This window comes from Saccostrea cucullata, unplaced genomic scaffold, assembly GCF_032062105.1.
Source record: "Saccostrea cucullata isolate Sc308-1 unplaced genomic scaffold, CSIRO_AGI_Scuc_v1 ctg12147, whole genome shotgun sequence".
In the NCBI taxonomy this organism is placed as follows: Eukaryota; Metazoa; Mollusca; class Bivalvia; order Ostreida; family Ostreidae; genus Saccostrea; species Saccostrea cuccullata.
In genome coordinates this window covers 10077-16460 of record NW_026933002.1, presented here as the reverse complement: position 1 = coordinate 16460, position 6384 = coordinate 10077, and the positions used below count along the sequence as shown (strand labels likewise).

The 6384-nt window shown below is 31.9% G+C and overlaps 1 pseudogene; it reads right to left on the bottom strand.

Annotated features, from left to right (window-relative positions):
* Positions 1 to 4378: 4378 nt before the first annotated feature.
* LOC134236874 (type-1 angiotensin II receptor-like) lies at positions 4379 to 5389 on the bottom strand (annotated as a pseudogene).
* Positions 5390 to 6384: the final 995 nt, after the last annotated feature.

Below are 6384 nucleotides of genomic sequence, written 5' to 3'. Positions count from 1 at the left end.
GGCCTCTTGTTTTTCTTGGAATTGCTTGGCCAGTTATAATTAAGTATTGACTCAGTCATTTCACTAATAACCATTTCATATAAATTTTCATACAAAGCATTTATTTCTCTTTGAGTTTCTTAACAGGACTCTATTTTTCTAATAAGTAAATCATTAAAACTGTTTGATTGTTAGAGATAATTGCCATCCAAATCAAAGCTGTCTAATGTTATCAAAAGAATTGTACGTAAGCCCAGAAGGCTCATTTGAGATTCAAGTTTTTGAATACGAGACAAGTAGGTCGACTTTATTTTCTTTAATCAGATCATTGCTGGGGGAGAATATTGTATTTGATTATAATTAGATATGAAATACTAGTATTATGAATCGTCCATGTAGTTATGTTAAGGTTACAACCAGATATTCTACTTGCCTATATGACATGCCGTTATAGTAAGCTATATGACGTGAAGCTTAGAGATGACAATTTCTTAAAATCTATGCATCAACAATATTGGAACTTGAGGGAGAACCTTCGTTTTTACTTACAGCTGGAGTGTCAAAAATTAAATAAAAAATTAAAATCATGCCTTTTTATAAAGGTTGTGTGTTACTCATCTATCGTTCCTTCCTTAAAAAAAATTCATTGCATTTTCATCCGCCGAAATAAATAATTAGCCATAAAAAGAGATATAGGGAAAAATCCATAATGGGCGTTTTCAATAAAAACTATTTTAACTGTGAATTTAATCTTACAAGCGGAATAAAAACAATCACCTATGACATCAGAAATTTGAACTGTTGCTATGGAGAAAATAGCTCAGTCGTCCACAGCAGAAGTAAACCCTTTTTCGATCTTACACTAACTTATATTTCCAACGAACTTATTGTGTGGTCAAAAGAATTTGCGAACTGTTGAAGTTGAATATATCTTTCCAGAGTTATGAATAGTTCATTTCTCAAGAATTACCCTGATTAATTCTGAATTTCTCCATTAATTTGAACGTATTTTCGTATTTGACGATAAAATTATATTGCAAACTTTTAAACGTAAAGCTAGCTGAAAGGTATAATTTAACATCAGAAAATTGATAAAAAAATTTCAGATATAACTATAAGTTTATTTTTGAAAATATATATGGAAACATAAGCTATGACACTTCATGTCTGTATATTTATAATGGAGAGCTAAAACATTTCATGAAATATGTTGGTGTGATTTTTATGGGTTTTTTTTTCAGTACAATAACAGGCCAAAGTGTTTTTGTTCTCCGAGGGAAAATTAAATTCACACTATTGTTTTCAATCATTATTTTTGAGGACATATCTGCAGTATGATTAGACCTGCAACACCTAATACATGACAATGTGTTTACGTTCATAATTAAAGAGAAGTAATAGGTTAAATTGTGATCGTCAGTCTTCTTGTGTGAATTTTAGATGTACTTCCATTGTGCGAATTTTTAGATATGTACTGGCCATTGTACGAATTTTAGATATGTACTGGCCATTGTGCGAATTTTAGATTTGTACTGGCCATTGTGCGAATTTTAGATATGTACTGGCCATTGTACGAATTTTAGATATGTACTGGCCATTGTACGAATTTTAGATATGTACTGGCCATTGTGCGAATTTTAGATATATACTGTCCAAATTTACAAATGATAAATCTTATATTTTTTGCGTATTTCAAAATTATTCATAATCAGGAACTGTAAATTTAGGAAATTTGCACTTAAAATATGATATCAACTTAACAGGAAGATTCGTGATAAATATGCCCTTCTAAACGAAACACCTGACTAAAAAAATGCTAAACATGTACAATGGCGGTAGTATATATACTTCTCTGGAAAAAATCAAATTCAAGTTTATAAAAATATTAAAAACAGTTTTAGGAAATGTATTTTGATTTATTTCTCATTTACCCTTCAGCCAACTGTATCAAAGAATTTCCCAATTCTTTTAAGATATTGCTCGCAATATCTAAGTTATCACGTCCAAATCTTATTTTGTTCATTTAATTCTCCTTTAGTGATTAATTGAAATTAAATTTTAAAATTTGATATATGTTTAATAAAAAATAAAAAAAGTTTGATAATCAACAATAATTGATCTTTCAATATGATCGACCTTGAAAGAGATTTTTTTTATTTGTGAACATTCACAAAGAAATTATATATCACTAATAGATACCTGTTGGTCAATGACCTATTTTTTCTTCATTAATTTTTTTTAGGATTGAATTTGTACAATTTGAAAACTTTATATAATTAATCAATCGTTAAATTACGCATTGTTGATTTTCTTTACCCGAATAAAAGTGGAATGTGACAATCAATCCATGTTGAATTTTTTTTTTCCTGCTGGAGTTTTCGCAGATGGGAATAACAGTTCTTAAATTCATGTAAATCATTCCCATGCAGAAATCAATTTCTTCAAAGTTTTTACAATTACTAGGGACATAAATATCAAAAGGGTATATTCATGGAAGATGTTAGACAAGTTCTTCTGAAACAATGAAATTTATTCCTTGAATCTAATAAAATTAATTTATTTCAAAAATCGATGGAAGAGAATTTTTATTTCTGAGTCACCAAGGACCTAGTACATACCTGTATTACGTCCCTGTTGAAACTATAGAAAATGAACCCAACCAGACCGAGGGGCCGCTATCAAAAGACAGAGATAAAGAAGGATACATGGAAGACAGTAGAGCATCCTCAAGCACATCTGATAATAAAGATGACGATTCGAGTATAATGTCTTCCTGTGAATTAGCTCTTTGTTTCAGAATCAACGCTGCGCTAAAATTACTGAGAGAAAAGACAAATTTGACTGACGAGTGGAGATGTATCACTTTCATCTGATGAAAGTTGATGAAAATCGGTAATTTGAAATTATTGATATAAGAACGTATTCTTTTATTTGAAATAAAGTTTTAGTTTGTCAGTAATACAAGGTGTAACAGTGCTACGGTATACAAACAACAGAAGTCTTTACAATAAACGTTTCCATTCTTTCGTCGATACGATATATCCCGATGAGCTTGAGATAAAAGATACCACAGAGTCCGACACTTCTGTTTCATACATGGATATTTTACTTGAAAAAGACACTAATAGTAATCTAACAACCGTTCAATATGATGAACGTGATGGCTTTAATTTTTCTATCGTTAACTTCCCTTACTTATGAAGCAATATACCTTCGTCACCTGCATATGGAGTATATATATCTCAGTTGATTCGCTACGCAAGAGCATGCTCTACATATGAACATTTCTAAAACGAGGTAAACTATTGACAAGGAAGTTGACGAAATACGAATAACAAAGTCTCGTTTAAAGTCATCATTTCGTAAGTTCTATGGTCGATACAATGACCTTGTCAGCAAATACAATTTATCATTGAGTCAAATGCTGACTGACGTTTTTAATACCAATTGTTAGTCCATTATTTATGCGCTGAATTGAAGACGGATTTTTCCGTTATTTCCTGATCATGACAAGGAACACACGGCGGGTGTGGCCGGTCAGCAAAGGATGCTCATTCCTCCATGGCACCTTATCCGACCTCTGATATTTTGGGGATCCGTGTTTGCTCTGCTCCTATTTTTTATTGTTTTATGGACTTTGAGATTGAATACTGTTTCTTATCTTCATATCCTTCCATTAAGGACAGATGACACAATCTTTTGTAAAAAAAATTGAAAATAACAATTTGAGCCATATTTTAATGAATAAAATTAACAAATTTCACCAGGTAGTTTTGACATTTTTATTCAAATTTTCACAAAAATGGGATTTGACGTGAAATACATTTTACCAGTTTCGGAGATCTGTGTTTGCTCTGCCCTTGTTTGTATTGTTTAAGGGACTTTTGAGTTTAAATACTGTGACCCGTATATACTCTCCATTATATTTCATGAACATAGAAAGATTAAAGAGCTCACAATTGCTACTTGGGTTTATTTGCTTTTGGTATAATACAATACGTTTCATGATTATCTTGATCCGTTACTATAAAGTGATACCTAAAAAGTAGTTCATTAATGTTATGCAGTAAGATAATAACAGTTGAAAACATGAAATATGATTTTATATAGAAATGTTGATACTATTTTTTTAATCTTCAAAATCACTTATGATCCTATATCCTGTATTCTTGTTGCTTTCCTGGCATGAAGAAACCCCTATATTTATATACATGAATCTGCATATATCAGCATAATAAACTTTATAAAGTTATGTTTTGAAAGGTACATGCACTTTCAAATTTTGAACCTCCTTCTAATTAAAGCACTATAGATCGTGCTGATCTGTTCATTTTTGTTTTTTTTTTTATTTTCTTCTGCGTATACTGCTGCAACAAAGCCTACAGAGGTTTTTTTTCTAAATTTGAGGTCATACAGCCAATAAATATATGGATTAGCGATGTGATTCAAAATATGAAAACGAATACAAAGAACGTAAATATTTCATAAAAACCCGTCTCTTTTGCCTCTGTTTGCAAAGCTGTAGATATGTGTAACTAATGACGTCAGATTTGAAACTACGTGGACAACTAAAATGACAAGGTACATGACACTGAAATCCCTTTTGCTGTTTGTTCCGGGCTTCTTTCTGTGTTTGGGATGTTTATTGTTTCGTCATTAACACGTTGCTGTGGTTTTGTAAGTGTTTTATCTGCCAAATTGATGTTCACTTTTGGATCCATGTTTGATTGCTTTTGTCTGGTGGGAGAAAGTCTTTTATAAATGGTTTGGATCACAGTTAAATAGACAATGGATGTAATGACTGTGTTGATTAAGGATAGAAACAGTAAAGTCCCTAAGTATGGTATTATAGCACTGGAGTTATTCATGCCATTGTCGATGTGACAGAAAGAGACATTTCCAGTGACATTGAGTGTTTTAAGTTTGTGCGATATTCCCTTGAATTTTAGAGTTGGAGATGCGTAGCCCATGCAGATTAGAAGATTATCAAAATGGAAATTCTACACATTTTTGCGGTCAGCTGTTTACCAAAAGGACGGCATATTATCAAGTATCTCTGCAATGCGATAGCAAGAATCAAATGAGTTGAAAATCCCCCGGAAAACACAATCAAGAATGTCATTGTTTTACACAAAAATACACCGGGGTAGATGTATCTCATGGTGTTATCAAAGTGAAACTAAGTAACGTTCGAAACAGATCCCAGAAGATCGACAAGAGCCAGAATTGGTATGAAGTATCGGGAGCCTGTTTTGTCCTCTATGTATTTTGTATACATCAGAAGAACCAGACCATTTCCAAAAACTCCGAAGATAGCAGCAATCATCTGTATAACTGTACTCGGAAAGAGCAGCTCGGCATATTGGTTGGACAAACTCTGCGCATCAGCCATATTCGATTTTGAGGTGAAAAATTCCTTTAACCTGCAGCAGAAATCTCAAAAACCTAAAATAACATTAAAATCAATTCTTTTTATATGAGTACGTAATACAAATCTATAGTTTTCATTCCTTTAAGAGTATTTCTGGAGAGTGTTTTTTTCCTCAGAATATTTACAAAAATATCTATAAAAAGAAATATAGGAAATATTTCATGTACTTCATACATAGGCTTCAATTGCATCGGATCAGGTACTTTGATGGAGATGGCATCTCAATCGACCACTGTATAAAGTTATAGCTTATCAACATTCTACTTTTCAACAACTATCATTTACCAAGAAGTCATTGTATCGAGTCTATCGACTAAAGAATTCACCATCTGTTGAAGTAAAACAAATGATTTGATACCCTTCAACTTACATGTAAGAATCCAGCCTCGGTTTGGAAATTGTCGGTTGATAAGATTTAAATATAAAAATCATGCTAACGAATATTTCGTAAAGATAAATTCTATATTAATTTTTCACCAAAATTATGACCTAATTAATGGAATGAAACTTGTCGTACAGAATGCTCGTACAAACAGATTTTACAACAAGGTCATTATCATATGTTGAAGCTTCCTTTACGCGAAATTGTTGAAATCATTAAAAAAGCTCTTGAGCTTCAAAGGTTGCGTAGGATTAAAAAATTGATTGTACATGTATTCAAAGAATGTTATTGAGTTTAGAAAATGAACACCATATAAAGCGATGTAGGTATGTTTCTAAATAAAGACGGGAAGTTGATTAAAAAATGCAGCAATCCGATTTGTCATGCAGTGTTTAGTCTGTTGATAGTAAAACATTAAAATAAGAGGCGTATATGGCAGACTCTATTGTGTATACTGCGTCGTTAAGACTGGGATCTATGGACATGTATATCAGAGGCACTGACCTCATACAATAACATTCTTTCTATAGCTCGCCTATAATTCGGATATGTATTTACCGTATATATGCATCAAAATGAACGTATCTATTGT